The sequence below is a fragment of the Suncus etruscus genome, chromosome 3, assembly GCF_024139225.1.
Source record: "Suncus etruscus isolate mSunEtr1 chromosome 3, mSunEtr1.pri.cur, whole genome shotgun sequence".
Classification (NCBI taxonomy): domain Eukaryota; kingdom Metazoa; phylum Chordata; class Mammalia; order Eulipotyphla; family Soricidae; genus Suncus; species Suncus etruscus.
In genome coordinates this window covers 118,743,349-118,763,722 of record NC_064850.1, presented here as the reverse complement: position 1 = coordinate 118,763,722, position 20,374 = coordinate 118,743,349, and the positions used below count along the sequence as shown (strand labels likewise).

Here is a 20,374-nt window from a genome sequence, read left to right as displayed (position 1 = left end):
CTTCTTTCCAGAAGAATACCTCTCATTTCACTGACATTAAGTACTATGTACCATTCGACCTTGACTATTCTGAGAAGCAGCATTCAATCTAATAATAATAAAACAAAATGATCTACTCTTCAAATACCTTGGAATAAAAATATCAGAAATAAAATCCAAATGATAGAGACAGTCATCTTTTGGAATCAGTTTGTTTAATTTCTGTCTAGAAATGCTTGTTTCAAAGAGTAAGATACCACCAGTGGATTCCTTTGAGCACAGTGCATTTCCCATGTGGAGAGACCTTCGAGCTGAGAGCCCCAATGAAGCAGAGATGTCAGAATTCAAGTTTTTCCTCCTAATAGGCCCATTATGAATTTTGGGAACTATAGTGATAGTTGGATATGTTCATATTGTAAATTGAATACTGAGTGTGGAAGTATCTAAAAGCTTCTCAACAGCATGTGTGGGAGTAGTTATTATTCATTGTAAATAAGAGATTTGTGAAACACTATTTTAATGTATAGCCATTTAAACTCTGTTAATGTCATAAAAAAGGCCACACAATCTGTAGTAAAACAACTTGAGACAAAATATGCCTTGAAGACCCAGGAAAAAGCAAACTGTGAGGATCCTGAATGCTCACTACATTTTATTTTCCAAATTTTAAAAGTTACATATGCTTTCAGAATACCAATAATATAATACACATATTAAATATCCATGAAGCACACCGAAATTTTTTTGTCCCCCAATTAACAATACAGACCAGGCAAAGGGCCTGTGTCGAGGTGTATATGGGGTGCATTTACTGTACCTCCTCTTTCTATACACACAGTCAGTGTAAAGAACACAGCCTGTGGAAGGCCTTATCTTTTCTTTTTTCTTTTATTTTTATTACATATATATATATATATATATATATATATATATATATATATATATATATAAAATCCTTCACAGTGCAACATTCCCATGACCAATATCCCAAGTGTCCTTCCTCCCCACCCCACACCAGCCTGTATTCTTAGACAGGTTTTCTACTTCCCTCATTCAGTCACATTATGTTATGATAGTTCTGAGTGTAATTATTTCTGTGATCCCTGTGGTGAGCTTCATGTCAGGGGCTGGACCCTCCGGTCCGCCTCTATTTTGTCTCTGAGAATCATTACACAAATGTTTTTCATTTTTCTCAAAACCCATAGATGAGAGAGACCATTCTGTGTTTATCTCTCTCCCTCTGACTTATTTCACTCAGCATAATAGATTCCATATACATCCATGCATAGGAAAATTTCATAACTTCATCTCTTCTAATGGCTGCATAATATTCCATTGTGTATTGTTGTGTTAAATAAATAACGATGGGGCTGGATGGTGAAGGATGCTATCCAGCCCACGTGGCTCTGCAACCTCCATGCAGCCGGCGAGTTCCAGGCCCAGGTGAAATCACTCACACGCAGGCTTCAGGAAGAATCATCTTTATTCATGCCCTTGCCACCACAGGTGTGTGGCCTATGTCAACCTTTTAAGCATTCAGCTATATTTTGCTAGCCCTGCATCTTATCTCCTGTTAGCCATCTTCCCTTTGGGCTCCATGCGGCCCAAAGATCCAAAAGCCAGGAAGCCAAGCCGGGCCAAGAGAGAAACGGCAAAAGGGCCCGAATCCCCTGGCTCAGAGGTTTATCTATCCTTTTCCAGACCCCTCCCAGAAATGGGAGGTCTTGCAGGTAGTTACACCTATTATCCGGTTCCCAAAACTCCTCCCAGATATGGGTGGGTCTTGGGGTACACCACATTGTATATGTACCATAATTTCTTTAACCATTCATCTATAGAGGGGCATCTAGGCTGTTTCCAGAGTCTGGCTATTGTAAACAACGCTGCAATGAATATAGAGCACACCTAAAATTGATGCTATAGTGCAATATGACTTCAATTAAAACATGATCTAAATAAATACATTACAGATAAATACTACCAATAACCTTTTGGATCCCCTCTGAGATTCTGTTCCCAAACCATCTGGTAGACAGAACCCCCATAGAACAATTGTTATGAGGGCTCCTGTAGAGTCACTGCTATGGGGTTTGTCCTTAAGGCAGAAGTCTTGGAAACATGGGTCCAGAGATAGGGAAAGACAGCATGAAGAGGGCCACTATATCCCCATATTTAGAGATCTCTCACAGGCTTGACTCTGGGCCATCCCTCCTCACTCACAGAGAACTCTGGTCAAGAGTAATGAGATGACTTTTATGACCCATTATGTTGTTCCCAAATATTCCTAATCTCAAATGTTTATGTCAATTTTTCCCTGTGCCTTCCTTCTCTTGTTTTCCATCTCTGATGTCCTGGGCCCTGCCGCCATGCAAGTATCCCAGTTCCTCTTGTCTTATACAAGCATTGTTAGAATGGAATAAAGTATCTTTGGTCATCAGCCTGGGATGTTTCTTCCCTGGTCATTAGCTGCAGGGAACATCTTCAGTTCCAGATATACCAGGAGGAGAGATTTGGACCATTGCCAGCCAACAGGGTCAGCACATAGTTTCTTCATTCAGATTAAAACACTAGTAAAATGCTATGCTCTGTTGTCAAACTTAAACTTGTATTGTAAATTGTTTTACCTAGTTTATTTTGATTCACTTAATATTTTGACATTTGTTTCATTCAACATTGTTAAAAATAATATTTTGAATACCTTTCATTGTACAGCAGTATACAACATACTCTTTATCTCCCATGATTATATTCTTTCATAATTATTTTTTTTTTTTTTGGTTTTTGGGCCTCACCTGGCGGTGCTCAGGGGTTACTCCTGGCTGTCTGCTCAGAAATAGCTCCTGGCAGGCACGGGGGACCATATGGGACACCGGGATTCGAACCAACCACCTTTGGTCCTGGATCGGCTGCTTGCAAGACAAACGCCACTGTGCTATCTCTCTGGGCCCTCTTTCATAATTTTTGACCTTATGTTTTTTAACCATAATAAACAGGATAGTAAATTAGAAAAGTGGTTATTATTTCTGTAAATTCAGGACACTTATGCTCAATACTTCATAAATAGTATTTCAGAGATTTTTTTTTTTTTTTTTTTTTGGTTTTTGGATCACACCCAGTAGCACTCAGAGATTACTCCTGGCTCTACACTCAGAAATCACTCCTGACAGGCTTGAGGGACCATATGAGATACCTGGATTCGAACCACCATCCTTCTGCATGCAAGGCAAATACCTCCATGCTATCTCTCCAGCCCCTATTTCAGAGATTTTTAAGAATAGTAGGTTTACTAAATAATTTGAGAAAATAGGGAGCACACATCAAGCCTTAGCTTCTGAGCCTCCCAAGTCCTTGCAGAATTATCTGTGTCATAGGTTCACATCAATTATTAGTGGAACCAACATTCTGCACTAATTTTTTGTAAACTATTTAGCAATTTAGATCCCAAGAAAAGAGAACTTCCTCTGTGAATCACTAGCAACGCAGAGATCACAGATTCCAAATGGGCTATGAGAATTATGGATATGCATAAGAGGTCATTGAATTTGTACTTTGCCTTCTATACAGAAAACCTGAAATTCATGAAGCTACAGTGGGACAGAATGTTGAGTGAGGTTACAAGCCTGGCTGGTAAGAAAATATTGCTTTCGTCTTTTTTTGAAAAAAAAAATTCTATCTAGACTGACATGATGACTTCTTTCTCTCATGTCATATTTTTGTATCTGTGGAAAATGGATGTGGGGAACAACTTAAAATTGCTCTTTTGTTTCTGATAATATTTTGTCTCTGATAATAAAATCTTGTGGGAATCCATAAGAAATCATTGATTCTGCAGTGCTTAGTTAACAGCCAACACAACTTCATGCCTTTCAAACCAACATATTTTATGTGAGAGCCTGAAAGCTTAAGGAATAAGAGAATGCCAACATGTCCTTCTTTTGGTGTGCTTAGAGGGAGAAAGAAGCCAAGGGCTGCTATTAACAGAGGTCACAGCTAAGAGAGGAAACAGACTATGAATCTCTGGCAGATGGCAAGCCTGGAGCTTAAACATCTTAAGCTCTTCCTATCAGGAATGGAGCCATAGGTAAAGGATTTTAATAACATAAATATCCAAAGAGAGAAAGAAAAAAATTAAAAGTTAGTGGAAAAGTCTACTCTGAAATCTAAGTAGTAAGATCACAGAAAAGTCCAACATTCATCGTTTCATTTAATAGAAGATAAACAATTCAATAAGTGTTAATATATTAATACTTAGGGGCTGGAGTAATAGGATATCAGGAAGGGCATTTGCCTGGCACACAGCTGATCTGGGTTTGATTCCCAGCATTCCACAAAGTCTCCTAAGTACCACCAGGAGTGCACCTGAGTTCAGAGTCAGGAGTAACTCCCCAAGCACCACCAGGTATGATCACAAACCATATACATATATAAATATCTGAAATATTTCAAATATCTGAAAATAATATTCCCATCACCAAATGCTGATCTAATAGTCCATTTGGAATGTTTTATTTTTATCCTTTATTATAAATTTTTATGATATTGGTAAACATTTTAACATGATCAAATGCTTTATAGATGCACTAAAGCACATTAAACAGAATCCTGGAAATGTTCATCATTCTATATGGTGTGTTTTTAGCATAAGAGAGGCATTACCTTTCTAAGTATCCAAACCAGATATCCTTTATCCACTTAACATTCTGACAGAAAATCATTCTATATGTATTCAATTTTATGGGGCCTTTCTTAAAAGGACATTGGGAATAATGTCTTTTTCCTTGCTGATTTGGAGTCATCATTGTGAATATTAATTACTGCACTGAACTGTAATAAAATTATGTCTATGAGGCCCTAGAAATGTATACTCACTATTGTCCTTAGAACTACAGAATGTCAGAACTAAACAGGACTAGAGAGCTTGTCCCTCTTCTTCAATTACAGATGCGGACACTAATATCATGAGAGAAGTAAGAGGATTAAATTAAGGAACTGTGACAGTCACCTATTCTTGGTCTTCTATTTTCTCTAGAGACCTTTTACTGATCCCAAATGGCAAGTTCCGGTCGATTCTTCTGCCTATTTGGTTTGATGTTAAATCACTTTCTCTCTTCTCTCTGTGAGGTTCTATAGCCACCTCCTCAAGTTGTGTGGCTCATTTCTCCCTGTGCTCTGACTCTGTGAACAATTATCCATTATGCCACAGCAGCAGGAAGCTTGTGGCCTTCAGAGAGTGATACCTGAAAGTCCCAACCTGGAGGATGCAGGAGATGTTAAAACTGGACCTCAATGCATGGATCAAATCATATGTAGGAAGAAATCAAAAAAGACAAGAAGGTCCTGGAACGGGAACTTAGGCAGATTTGAATGACCCAGATGTTGATTCAGTCCAGTAAACACTGGAAAAGTAACACTTGAAAATAAATACCATGGAAGGACAGAAGGGTGCCTACTTCTTGACAGTCTTTTCTACATATTTTAACTTGAACCTGGCTTATTAACACAAGCCTGGGATGATTAAATATAGGTGTCACGGGACTCTGAGTGACTAACTTGACGGACTTAACTTGGGATAATAGGTCTTGTTGTGCAGGCAAGCTATCTACAGGGGGTTAGAAATCTGAGTTGGCCTCTTCCTGGTAAAGCTTTGGATTTGTCCTGGAGCTTCTGAGGTTCAGAACAGCTTAATTCCAGCCTTATGCTCTGATTCCTGTGTCAATAAACTGATACAGCAACAGGCCATCAGAGCAGGAAGAGAGGTGATGGTACAAAAAATCCTAGCTGCCTTTGAGTTTGTTCCAGCATGATAGTACATTCTTCGTTTCTAGAATCCACTTTTGTTTAAAGTATAAGATGCCTGAGGACCATAGGGGACAATTGACTTGTCTCAGGCTCCTTAGGGTCATGCCAATGCTCCAACTAAGGTGACAGAGTAGAGAGCCCAAGCCCCCTGCAGTGGACTGGGTTAGGCTCTGGTCTCTTCTCTTACTATGGTGGGCTGAGGGATCTACTAATCTCTTCCTCAGCCATTTCTATGAGGACAAGGTTGAATTTTTCTGCATCATCTGAAGATAAATTGGCCTCTCTATAGGAGCAGACAGGATGATTCATGCGGTGTGGGACATAATTAAGGTCTGTGAACTCCAAATGAGCAAACCCGGATCTGAGAGGGCCTAGAAGAGGAGTGACTCAAGGGGGCAGCCATGCCTCATTCTTTCTCTCCATTCCTTTGGGGTGAGAGAGTTAAACTTCCCTAAAAAGAGGGAATTTACTCAGGATAAAGTCCCTTTTTTGTTTTGTTTTGTTTGGGGGTCACACCCGAGGGTGCTTAGCGGTTACTCCAACCTCTGCACTCAGAAGTCACTCCTGGCAGGTTTGGGGGACCATAAGGGATGCAGGGACTTGAATCGAGGTCTGTCCTGTGTTGGCTGTGTGTGAGGCAAATGCCCTACTGCTGTGTTATCCCTCTGTCCCCAGAATAAAATGCTTTTTAAACTTTGATCTTTCTTGATCTTTCACTTCTATAATAAAAATTTTATGTTTATGTGTGTGCATGTCAGAATTTTTTTTAATGTGACTTGAAGAACTTAAATTTGGTCTCTAGTCTTTTGTGCTTTGAAGTATTTGTTCAAGGCAAACAATGATTGAGGCTCTAATTTACTAGAAGAGCAAGAATCTCAAAGCTACACTTTAAGACAACCTGGCGATGCTTTTTCAAAAGCTCAGTCTAACTGAGTTATAACTAAATAACACAGGTCCCTCTCAGCTTGGGTCCCTGCAGCTCAAATATTTGATGCCACATCCCAGCCTCTTTAGATACAGGTCTACAAGGACAATAGTCCTTATCTTGTCAGCTTGAATTGAGGTACATACATAAAAGATAAGGTGGTTAGTACGTATAGATATATTTCTAAACCATATGCTTGGCACATAGAAAAAGTGTAGAAGCAATTAATGAGTAATATCACAAGCTAGGATGTGTTTTATGACATGTTATAGTCAGAAAACTATAAAAAAAAAGTGGAGATGGCATTTCTAGGAATGGGTATTTATTGCTTCATGGATGCTTGACAAGCATGCAGTCTTTCTTTGGCATCCAACAGCACAAGATGAGTTCTGGTGCCCTGGATTCCATCTTGTGTATTTCTGCCTCTGGTTTGCAGGCCATGGTAAATAGCTTTTTTAAAGTGTCAACAGTTTGAATAACAAAGAGTACCTAAATATAAAATATTAGTGCTCTGAAACAAGATGAAAGTTTTTAAGAAATATTTCTTTATGCCAATCTGAAATTTCTAAGACATTAGAGAGGGATTTGTGTGTGTGGAGGTTTAAAAGACAAACTGTCCTCTTTACCACAGAAGATCAAACTAATACTGTTGTCTCCTCATTGGTGCTAAGTCAATGGTGCTGAGTTGGAGTTGAGGAAGATGAGTTCTGTAGAGAAACTAGAAAACTGTAACTAAGATAAGTCTCCATATATGGAAACTTCTTCATCAGGGAAATTTCAAGATCCTAAAGGAGAGTTGTATGTTTCTGGCCCTCAAGTTAATACCAGTCCCTCCCACATTACTGATGATTAGCTGGAAGAGGCTGACGAGCCCAGCAATTTACAGAGGCTGAGAAGAGTGACTTTTCCAATTGACCCAAAACACCCAAAGAACACCAGGTCCCTAAATTCAGTCCATGCAACTCTCAATTCTTGCATTGTCATGATAGTAATAATGCTGGAGCTAATGTCTTTGCAATGGACCCAAAGCTTCTCATTCTTAGCCAACAACAAAGAGAACTCTGCCACAAGTCTGGCAAAAAGGAAGGTGTGTGAGTTCAGCTCACGTGATGGAAGGGCACTACATGATGATGGTACAGAGATTCTGAGGTACCAGACAGTAGATGCACCATCCCAGTTTTATTTCGCTCTTCAGCTATTGTTTTATGTTGAAATTTTATTTTAATATCTACCCAGTATTTAATGAAGCAAAATATTAAGCAGAGCATTTATCTCTGACTTTCATGTCTCATCATATTTCATAGTCAGAAACATAAACTAGAAAAATGTCCGGTTAAAAGAAACTTTCTGTGTCTTCAGACAGCAGCTGGCTTGCAACTAGTGAAACCATCTGCATCGCTTTTATCAATATTGTGATTTTTCACTCTGAAGGAGCTACTTTGACGTCTTTGCTTAAACTTGCAATCACAACCCTTTACAAACAGAATTGGGAAGCTCAATAGACATATTTATTATGATGTGCTTTTATCTAGACTTGGCATTACAATGCATTAAACTCTCAGGAATAAATTTTTCAATTTTTATTGATATATAGTTAACAAGCATCACTGTCCAAGTTCAAGGTACACTGCAAAACTACTTGACATGCATATATTGTGAAATGACTATAGTAAAGAATAAAGGATATTCTTTATACAGTCACCAATGAAAATGTTTGGTTATTATTATCATACTTAAGAATAAAAATATATTCTTTGTGTTAAGAACTCTCATCCTTTACTTTCTCAGCAGCTTTCATGTATATCAAAGATCATATTAGCCCCAGTCAGTGTAGAAAATTAACCTTCTGCCCCATACATTAAATATCAGAAACAAAGTTGTGAGATTACACTACATTACTTGATATTTTTCTTTGAATTATCTGTTTTACAAAAAGGTTATGGGTTATTTGTTTATAACAAATTCATAAATGTGGCTTCAGTACACATCAAAAGTCCACCATGTACAGACAGGGATTAGGGTGACTCCATTTTGTATTTCCAATTTGCAGGAAGTGACCAGCCTGAATGGAAGTCTCTGGAACTTGGTTGATCTCTTAGCCCAGCCTCAGATGAGGAGCAACAAGTGGAAACAAACTGTCTCTCCTTCAGTTTCCCAAGATGCCAGCCTTCCCCAGCAAGACTTTCTCTATGGAGATGGCCAGAGTGAAGAAGATCCTTGCCTCAACATGGAAAGCACATAGCCTCTGATTTTCTACATCTTTTCCAAGTATACCAAGTCAACCAGAAAAAGAAATTTGAGAGCACAAGTGTAGAGGGCACAAGTGAAATTTGAGATGCTTCATCCTAAAACCTTATTATCACTTCTGTTGAGTTCTTAAACATCAGTTCGACAAGGACTGGTAAAGCTGGATTGGCATTTTGGTAAAAGCTAAGGAAATACAAATGGCGAAAAGACACATGAAAAAATGCTCCACATCACTAATCATCAGGGAGATGCAAATCAAAACAACTATGAGGTACCACCTCACAACACAGAGATTGGCACACATCACAAAGAATGAGAACAAACAGTGTTGGCGGGGATGTGGAGAGAAAGGAACTCTTATCCACTACTGGTGGGAATGCCATCTAGTTCAACCTTTATGGAAAGCAATATGGAGATTCCTCCAAAAACTGGAAATCGAGCTCCCATACGACCCAGCTATACCACTCCTAGGAATATACCCTAGGAACACAAAAATACAATACAAAAATTCCTTCCTTACACCTATATTCATTGCAGTACTATTTACCATAGCAAGACTCTGGAAACAGCCAAGATACCCTTCAACAGAAGAATGGCTAAATAAACTGTGGTACATATACACAATGGAATATTATGCAGCTGTCAGGAGAGATGAAGTCATGAAATTTTCCTATACATGGATGTAAATGGAATCTATTATGCTGACTGAAATAAGTCAGAGAGAGAGAGAAAGACACAAAATGGTCTCATTCATCTATGGGTTTTAAGAAAAATGAAAGACATTCTTGCAGTAATAATTTTCAGACACAAAAGAGAAAAGAGCTGGAATTTACAGCTCACCTCATGAAGTTCACCACAAACAGTGATGAGTTTAGTTAGAGAAATAACTACGTTTTGAACTATCCTAATAATGAGAATGTACAAGGGAAATAGAAAGCCTGTCTAGAGTACAGGCAGGGGTTGGGTGGGGAGGAGGGAGATTTGGGACATTGGTGATGGTAATGTTGCACTGGTGATGGGTGGTGTTCTTTACATGACTGAAACCCAAACACAATCATGTATGTAATAGAGTTGTTTAAATAAAAAATTAAAAAAATAGAAGTATTCATCTATAATAAAAAATAATCACATTTTTAATAATAATTTGACAAAGAGAAACTGTCAAAGCATCATTTTAAACTCCCAATAAAAGTATTTAGGTGATACTAAAGCTTAAGGAAAAATAGAGAAGGGCTCAGAGATTAACTCAATAATGGCAAGATCCACAAAGTTACAGACTAGAACTTAAAATATTTTATCAGATCTATAAGAACATCTAAAGATAGAAATTAAGATAGTCTGGCCTCACTGAGGTTTCTAAAGGGCCAATTTTCCTCCTGCAGGAAAGAATAAAACATAGTACTTCTTTAAAAGGGATTGGAGGTAGCAACATACTTCCAAAGTATAAATCAATTCACATACTTAGTTGACTTAAATAATCGGTTTGTAGCTTGTGTTTTCTACTGAAGTAAATCAGAGCTTCATTGTCATTGTGGAAAGCAGCATGCATGTTTGCTGTAAGAAATACAACACTTGGGGAAGGAGCTATGGCACAGCTTTGCATGCGCGAACCCAGGACGGACCACTGTTCAATCCCTCGGTGTTCCATATGGACCCCCAAGTCAGGAGTGATTTCTGAGTGCATAGCCAGGAGTAATCCCTGAACATCACTGGTGTGGCCCAAAAACCAAGAAAAAAAAAAAAAAAAGAAAGAAATACAACACTCAAATCACTTCTCCCTTCACCACAGTGTCTCTTTAGTCCTAAGATCTCTCTCCCCATCTCACCCCACCTCCACTTCGTCTGATTTGTCTGACAGTCCAAACACTTACTTTAATTTAGTTCATCAATTTTTTTTACCTTTACATACCACATAGAAATCATGAAATCATAAATGTGGTACTGGCCTTTATCTGGCAGATCCATGCTTCCTTATGGCATTGCAAATGAGGAATTTCATATGTGTCTGGGGGCCACACCCAGCAATGCTCAGGAATTATTACTGGGAGTGCTTGTGAGAATATATGGGATGCTGGGGATCAAACCCGGGTCAGCTATGTGCAATAAAAGCATTCTAGCCACTGTGCATCAGCCCTTTAATCATTTTAAAAATAGTTGTATCATCTAATAATGGAGATAGAAATACAATGCCTGTCTTGAAGACAGGCAGGGGATGGGGGAGGTGGGAGAGGACATTGGTGGCGAGAAAGTTGCACTGGTGAAGGGAATGTGCATTTTATGACTAAAACCCAATTAAAGGGGCCGGTGAGGAGGCGAAACAGGTAAGGTGTCTGCCTTGCAAGCACTAGTCAAGGAAGGACCGCAGTTCGATCCTCCAGCGTCCCATATGGTCCCCCCAAGCTAGGGCAATTTCTGAGTACTTAGCCAGGAGTAACCCCTGAGCACCAAACGGGTGTGGCCCGAAAAACAACAACAAAAAAAAAACCCAACAAAAAAACTATTACAAACATGTTTGTAACCAATGTGCTTATACAAATAAATTATTATTTAAAAAGAAAAATAACTAGAAAAAATGAGTCATTTATTTTACCATATTTCTACAAATACTTATGCAGTAAACAGAAAAGCAAAAGGAAAATTATTTTTTGATTTGTGAATGAAGAAAGGAAAAAATTTGCGGGACTTCAATTCTAAGAGATGAGTCGAGATTAGTGGGTACATAGGGAAAAATCAAGGGAGGAAGAAGGTGAGAAATGGAAATAATGGGGAAATAGATTTTGGGGCTTTGGATAGACCATGGATGTGGAAGAATAGTATAGATCTATATCCAAAGCAGAGACTCAACAACACTAAAAACATAATATCTAAACTACAACCATTGAACTTTGACTGAACCTGTCAAGCATGGAATCCTGGTGGAAGAAAGTTGACTATAGTTGTGGGGTTGGTATTGAAATTTGGCATGCCTAAGATTCACCTATAATCTTAAATTAAATTTAAGTGATCTATGGGTCCATCCAAGAGGAACACAGAGAGCTGAGCTCTCCGGATTCTGACTGAAGGTAGGAGTGAATCAGCCCACTGCTCTTTGACACCTACCTGGCCTTGGCTACAGCAGACTTTTTTGAGGGCCACACCTGAAGCTGCTTTGTGATCCCGCACTTCTTATATAATACAAACCCCATTGCAATGGTGACATTAAAGGGTGACAATGAGGAAACAACGAAGGACAATTTCATGCGTGGAGTATGAGGATGGCAGCTCTGATGAGCTAGAAAATGCCAACCACCAGGTTGACTTCTCAGAAAGGGAGTTTAGAGTGGAGATATGGAAGATGTTCATGGAACTCAAAGGGAGCATAGATCGATCTGAACAGACCACAAATATGGAAATCAGAAAACTCCAAACTGAAATAATGGGACTGAAAATGCAGTAGAGTTAATGCAAAACTCCAAGAAAAGCCTCTCCAGTAGAGTAACAACAGCTGAAGACAGAATTAGTCAGCTGAAAGATGAGAGGCATAATAACTCCATACAACAGAAGAGACTGGAAAAGAATCTCAAAGAAAATGAACAGACAATGGGGAAAAATACAAAGATTTTGAACAGATAAATTAAATGTAAATTTTTTTAAAAAAAAGGTCTGCAAAAAAGGAATAGTTTGAACACCATCTCCTTCTACAAGAAGAGATGTCCATTTCAAGCACATTAAAGTCCCGAGGAACATATCTAATTTTTTTTATTTGAAGGCCATGCCTGGCAGTGCTGCTCAAGAACCACTCTTGGTGAGACTTTGGGGATCATACAGAGTATCAGGTATCAAACCAAGGTAAGTGTCCTATATGATGTACTATCTCTCCAGTTCCATATCTAGAATTTTTAAAAATTCTCATTTTTATTTTTGCCCTAACTTAATTTATAACAGGGACAAAAACAAAGGAAAGAGATTTCATCAGAGGACATTTTAAATCTGGGGAGAAGAGAATGATATTTCACATTAATAAAAATATACTAAGCTTTAAAGAGGGGAGTGGGAAACTGTAACTGCATTATTTTACTTTATGTGGATATAAAGAAAAAAATTACTAGGCTTTCCCCCAGACCCCTTTGATGCTTTACAAGGATAAGGATTTTCATAGGAGGCTCTGAGTGGTTTATAGCTGAAAAGTAATGTGAAAAACAATAACTTCTGCCACTGAGTGATTGTTGGAAGGCTCGGCGCCTTCACTAAAAAGATGCTTCTGTTCAATTTCCAGTCACATCAAATTCTCATTACAAGCAGAGAAATCCCATCTTTCCATGAGCCAGACTATATAAAAAGCAGCAACTTTATGCATTCGGTTTTATAACACACGCTTATATCCCATAGAGTCCAGGTCACAAAGCAAATTTTATGGCTTTTTGTCCTAGGTGAATGACAGGCTTGGATGTCAAACTTCAAGAAGATGTAGAGCATGAAAGCATTGATGACAATGTGCGTTCAAAAAGAAGAGGAACTCTGGTGCTGATTGGTTGGCTGTTTTTTAGAACTCATATTTTTTCAAAATTTTACATAGACCCACTTTGACATGAAAGAGAAAAGGATCATGGATAGTTTCATTCAGAATTCATGAGTAGATCGTCATAAAAAGAGGAAATCATGCAATTTTCTGCTACATGGTTGAATGTGGAGAATAGCGTGCTGAGAGAAGTTAGTCAGAGGGAGAGGGACAAACACAGAATGAATCTCTCTCATATGCAGGATACAAAGAAGCACAGTGGGGAATAATAAGTGCCAAAGGATAATAGAAATACAGAGCATGAGAACTTGTCTCCAGTAGAAAATGTGCTACTTTGTAGGTGTGTTGAGGAGTAAAGGGGGATCTTATGGGGTAGGAAACACAAGACAAAGATGAAATCATCATTCTGGAAGAGAAGGGAGTGCTGGAAGATGGTTAAAAGTTATGCAGGAAGCCATATCAGTAACAGTAATTGTAAATCACAGTGCCTAAAAGAAAAACCAAAAAATAGTGCCTGCTATACTGCCATAAAGGTGATGGGAGGGAAATTGGGAACGTTGGTGGAGGGAAATGGATACTGGTGAAGGGGTTAGGATTGGATCACTGAATACCTGAAATTCAATCATGAATAACTTTCTAAATCACTGTGCCTCAGTAAAAATAAAGAAAGCAGAATTCATGATAGTAAAATGAAAGTGGCAGTAAGGGAAAATATGTCCCTGTGGTAGAAACTTTAAATGCTTCCTCAAGAGAAACCAGATGCCATTCTCTTGTTTCACTATTTTCAAATGTTAGATATTACTACATCTCTATCTAAGGTCTAGTGAGAAAACAAAGTTATCTGTGAGAATAAAGTTCTTGAGTAACTCTGGAGATTGGGACTGGGAAGTTCAGTGTCATCATGCATACAGTGGTTCAGAGCATAAATTAGAACTCAAAGCATCTCTCAACTGCTAGAAAAGAGGTTAGTGAACATGATTAAAACTAACATTTTTTGAGTGTGTGACTTGTTTTTTTGTTCTTTTCACCCCCAAATGACCCGGCAATATAATGAAGCACCATTTCTTCCTGCAAAGGCACACTAAAAAGGGGGGAATCCCACGTATATAAACAAGCTCTTATCTACTAGGGATAAGAACTCATACTTATTTATAATACAGGGGAATCTCCCACCTTGAAAATATGTCATGTGGATCCATCTTAGACGCCAGAAAATTATACACCGACCATCCAGACTTGAATCCTGAACCCCAGACATAGAATCGACACAGTTCTTCACAACAGCTACAGGAACCAAAGCCCATCTGGGACATCCTGAATACTACTCGATCTCCAACATGAGCCAGTTCTAATATGATATACTGACAATGAGGAAATTGGGAACAAATGGACAAAATCCTACCTTACCAACAATGATAAAACAAAATCAGAAGACTTACCACACTATGGGCTGTGCAAAAGCCAAGAACGGATCTACAGATGACCGGCTGATAGAACCATGACTGGGCAGTATGTATTCTGGGACCAACAAGAAATCCCTATTCTAAGGTTTGGTCTACATCCTCATAACAATTATGACCTCCAATTCCAGAGTCCTGACTGAGGCAATTGCAACTGAACGGGTCTTCTGGAAACATAACGAAAGATGATATCCCAGGCTCTATCTGAATTTCAGCACAAGGGCCAAGACCACTAACCACAGAAGACAGATTAAAATGACATCGAGGAAACAGAACTTCTAAAATCACAAAGAAAGTCTTCATCATAAGTTCCACTTTTTGACCTGTGCACAGACTGAGACTTCTAGATTTAGAGGTCTGTTTTTAACATCCAGATCGAAGCAGAAGTCTTCCATACAGCACAAAAACACCAAGGGGAGAGTAAATGAATGTGAGAGCAGTCTACAGATAATCCCATGACAATATATTCCAAGGGTAGAGAAACCCTGTATCTCTTAGGCCAAGGGGATTCCCATTTCGTTTGACCCCAATATTAATGTGCCTATACGGGGGGGGGGGGGACACTAAATGATCCTTTTTTTTTAATTTTTATTTTAATTATTTTATTTTTTATTATTTATCAATTTTTTTGTCGATTTCTTTGTTTTTGTCGATTTCTTTGTTTTGGGGTAGATATTGAATTAGTTGTCCATTTTTTAATTATATATTTACTTTTTCTTTATTCGGCATAGTCGATTTTAACCCCATTATATTACCTTTCTCTTCCTCAAACAAAACCACATAACTTGAACTTTCTAGTCCAGCCTCCCAATTAGAGGGGGCAGTAATAGAAGCACCAAGACCAAACAGTTATAAGACCACTAAGTAATACATTAGACACAGAAGGGACCATGCATTCTAGCACCCCCTGGGGAGGAGAGTGGACGATATGGGAGGCAGGATGGGAGCGGTTGTGGGAGGACAATTCGGTGGTGGGAATTCCCCTGATTCAATGTAAATATGTGCCTGGAATATTACTGTGAACGATATGTAAGCCACTATAATTAAAATAAAAATTATATCTAAAAAAAAAACTACCTCTGCCCTGTCTAAAATCAGGGAGGACTCTCTAGGAGGCAGAAAGATGAGTATTGCTTTTGAAACAGAAAAATAGGACGATTACACTACAGAGTAATAGCTGGATACTGTAATTTTTAAAGCTGAGCATGAAGGCTATGATGTAGTTCCATGATGTAGTGCATGCCTTTCATGAGTGAGGAAAAAGGAAGGAAGGAAGGAAGGAAGGAAGGAAGGAAGGAAGGAAGGAAGGAAGGAAGGAAGGAAGGAAGGAAGGAAGGAAGGAAGGAAGGAGGGAGGGAGGGAGGGAGGGAGGGAGGGAGGGAGGGAGGGAGGGAGGGAGGGAGGGAGGGAGGGAAGGGAGGGAGGGAGGGAAGGGAAAAAAGGAAGGAGAGAGGGAAGGAATGAAATTAAAATAAAAATTAAAGCAGGCAGGAAAATGCTTCTTTGGTAGCATGTTCTTACTGAGTCTGTGGGAATGTAGGACTTAACCAAATCCAAGAACATAACTAAATGGTATTTACTTATCATAAGTTCTCAAAGATGCAAAGGGCACTCCAGAACAGGCTAATTGAAAAGAAATTAGGAGATTAGGAGAAAGATATGGAGTGTGGGAGGGGAGGGAGGAGGAACATCAGCATGGGCAATAGGATGATTTAAAATAAAATAAGAAAATTTAAAAGGTGAGAACAGAGAGAGGAGATTAGAATGGGGTTTACAGTTTGATTACAAGAGACGATTCTTCATTCCATACACTATTAGACTCTTTGGGTCTACTCAAAATTTGGTGCTCCCACTCCCAGTATCTCTCATCAAGTCTCTCTGCACTGCCACTAACTGGACATTGGGCCATAAAGAGTTGAAAGTGAGACCAAGCCTCAAAGAACCTCTAACCCTCCCCGCCATATCCCACTTCTGCCCGCTCCATTACTTTTTATCAGAATCCCCCATCAAGGTTCCTGTCAGGCTTGTTCCAACTGGTAATGAGGACTCACTGCACCATGACACCACACACACACACACACACACACACACACACACACACACACACACACACACACACACACACACACTGCTCCATTACATAATCAGCCAGAACAAAAAACAGAGCTGAACACTTTTCTGCAAATAGTTTCATTGGCCTTAGTAGAACTGGACAATAAATTCCAGAACCAAATTATTCACCCACAGAGTTATGAGCAAAATGAGATGCTGTTATTTTAAGACACCAAGTTTATGGTAGTCATTCAGAGATCCAAATATTCTATTTATCTGAGGTCATATTAGCCACACTCGGTTGAGTATGAACAACATACCAGGCCTGTGGGCAAAGCCTGGCCATGGTGCATTCAAGTTTTCTGAATATTTGGAAGGCCAAGAAAGATCATGGCAGAGCAAGAGAGACCCTGGGTGAGAACCACAGCACACACTATAGGTTAGGAAGAAATGGTAACACTCCAGAGATATTGCAGGAATGGATACAAACCACCACAAAAAGTTAATACTGCAAGAAAGCAATCACACACAATTTTGGGTTTCCCACTTTATATAAATTTATATAAATTTTTCATGTTTATGTATTTGGGGTCTACTGAGTGCAATAGTAACATTATGCTGAAAAAGAATCCACAGAAACCTTAATTTAAAACTAGATGATTGTGAAAGAAGTTGCTAGCCATTATTTGAGTCATTGGAGTCATTGGTGAGTCTTTCTTCTGGTGCAGGGCTTTATCAGAAATACAGCATTTGCCCTGTTAGTGACGTCAGGCTGGGAAAATCTATGAAACTATGCCTGCCCAGTGGGGCCCGACTGTGAGAAATTGTGAGTGCTGCCTGTGTCTGTCTGTCTCCTGTCCTGTCACTTGAACCTCTTGGGAGTGGGCCAAAAAGAGGCTCCAGAAATCTTGCTCTCCTAGAGGCTCATTCAAGGGCGGGCACACCAAGGAACTGCTTCATAAGGTGAAAACCGGCTATAAGCAGTAATTTGCAGAAGTCAGGTCCCCTGTTTGTAACGTCAGGCTGGAAAAATGTACGAAACTATGCATGCCCTGTGGGGCCCAACCATGAGAAATTGTGAGTGCTGCCTGTGTGTGTCTGTCTCCTGTCCTGTCGCCTGAACCTCTTGGGAGTGGGCTGAAGCTCACCACAAACAGGTATGAGTTTAGTTAGAGAAATAACTACGTTTTGAACAATCCTAATAATGAGAATGTACGAGGGAAATAGAAAGCCTGTCTAGAGTACAGGCGGGGGTTGGGTGGGGAGGAGGGAGATTTGGGACATTGGTAATGGGAATGTTGCACTGGTGATGGGTGGTGTTCTTTACATGACTTAAACCCAAACACATTTATGTATGTAATAAAGTTGTTTAAATAAGAAAAAAAGAAATACAGCATTTGCAAAACATGACCAAATTAAGCAGAATAAAACTGGCTGCATTCTAAGCCGGAGCATGAGAATGAGACATAAAAGCTTACAGAGGAAGTGAAGATAGTGATATTAATATAGAAGTAGTTAGTCTAGGAAAAGCAAGAAATAAAACTCAAGATGTTATCTAGAACCAGATCAAAGAAAAGTGATCCCAGTAGAGGGGAAAATGTTTTTGTTTCCATACTATGAATTTCTGCCTAAAATCTATACTTTAAGGAGTGACTCAGGGCTAGAAAGATAGTGCCAAGCTTCATGCCTTGCATTCAATTGATCCCAGCTGTATCCCTGGTACCACATGATCCCCAAGCTTATCTAGAGTAACCAGTGAGCACAGTGCTGGGAGTAGCCCTAGAGTACCATAGCTACAACCCAAACACCTCTCCCTAAACAAACACAAGCAAAGAAATTATGTAAAAGGAAAAGTAATAATTTACAATCCCCACAGCAACAACTGTATTGGGTAAGAGCCATCAAGGGATGCTAAAACGTGTGAGAAAGGTATAATCAATAACAAGATATCTAAGTTTCTCCAGATCACTTCCTTGTAAGTCTCTTCCTCTATAAGTGCAAGGAAATTTGACAGCTTGGCATGGACAAACCTGGCTGACATCATAGTCACTGAGTACTCGAAGTCACCACTTTCAGTAATTGAACAAATGACATCAAATGCTTCTGACTCAATGCCTGTGAAGGTCACAACCTCCATCCCTGATATCTCAGTCCAAAAAAAAAAAAAAGCAAATCCAGACCATAAAAATGAGATAACATCAGAGAAAATGTATTGATTAGTAGGGCAAGTGCCCAAGTATGAGACACATCAGTGCACATGTACATGAGCAAGGTAATTTCAGTGTGGCCTTAATTTAATTCACTAAGAGATTCATTTAAAGATATTTAAAGAAAAAAACAGCAGGAGAGTTGGGTCTGAGGAAGACTGGAAAAAATAAAAAAGATTTAAAAAGTAGGGGTGGAAATGAAAAATAGAAGACTCAGGACTCATAGACTTAATTATAGGCACACAGACTTCATAAACTGAACTAAGGCAATGACCATTGAAATAGAGAAGAGGAGAGTGAATTAATAAACAATACAACAATCAAAATGACTTTTCCAGTGACAAAATGCAAAAGAGTTGGTGAAAAAGAGGAAAAAGGACTCCTGAACTCTTTGTCTAGGCACTTGGGTATGCAGGCAGAAATGGATGTCAGTGAAAGGAGAGTATGGTAACTCCCTGTTTGGAATAGACATTGGAGGCATCATCAGGATATCTTAGAGAATATCTAGCAGGTCAAGGAGTGTCGATCTGCAGTCTGCAAAAGAGAGAGGACATGCAGAAATGACTGTATTTTCTACTAAGAAATGAGTTTGAAGGAAATATACTCTTGATAAAGGTGCTATAAAGGGCTGTGGGATTAATAGGATCGATCTGTTGCTACCTCACTCAGTATACACACCTTGTTACTTATTGATTGAAATCATCTTTGAATGTAGCTTGGCTTGGTGTTGAGACCACCTGATCCCCACCTCCAGGTGTGACAATGTTCTTTAGATTAAATACTCTGATGGAGAGGAAGTTACCTCTTACATTTCCGGATCTCCTTGGAGCTGGAGGCTTTCTAGGAGCTAAGGGTAAATGTGTGAAAACTCCTGAAAATCATTTTATCTCTCCATGTGATATGTGTGTGTATGTGTATGTGAATTATTTTCCAGATTGCCATCCAATTCCAGACCCACATCTCTTCAGTGTTCTGGTGTTTGAACCTGAGAACTTAATTCAATAAAGGAAAGAACCAGAACCAGACTTAAACCCACCAACTATACAAACATCAACAGCTTCCATCATGAATGACACTCTGGAATTCTCCAAAAGACGTCAAAAAAGTGCAAACTTTGGCATCAATTCTTTCCTGAGTGCACAGTCACACTTGAATACAAAACTATTAAAATTCATTAAAAATGATAAAATATGGAGGGGAACATAAC

The 20,374-nt window shown here is 39.1% G+C and overlaps 1 protein-coding gene and 1 non-coding gene across 2 annotated transcripts in view; both read right to left on the bottom strand.

Annotated features, from left to right (window-relative positions):
• Window positions 1-20,374, bottom strand: part of INPP4B (inositol polyphosphate-4-phosphatase type II B) — a 620,782-nt gene that overhangs the window by 498,020 nt on the left and 102,388 nt on the right. The window lies entirely within an intron of this gene.
• LOC126005270 (small nucleolar RNA SNORA51) lies at window positions 722-848 on the bottom strand. Its single transcript, XR_007494430.1, has one exon. It is a non-coding gene; the product is annotated as a small nucleolar RNA SNORA51 (small nucleolar RNA).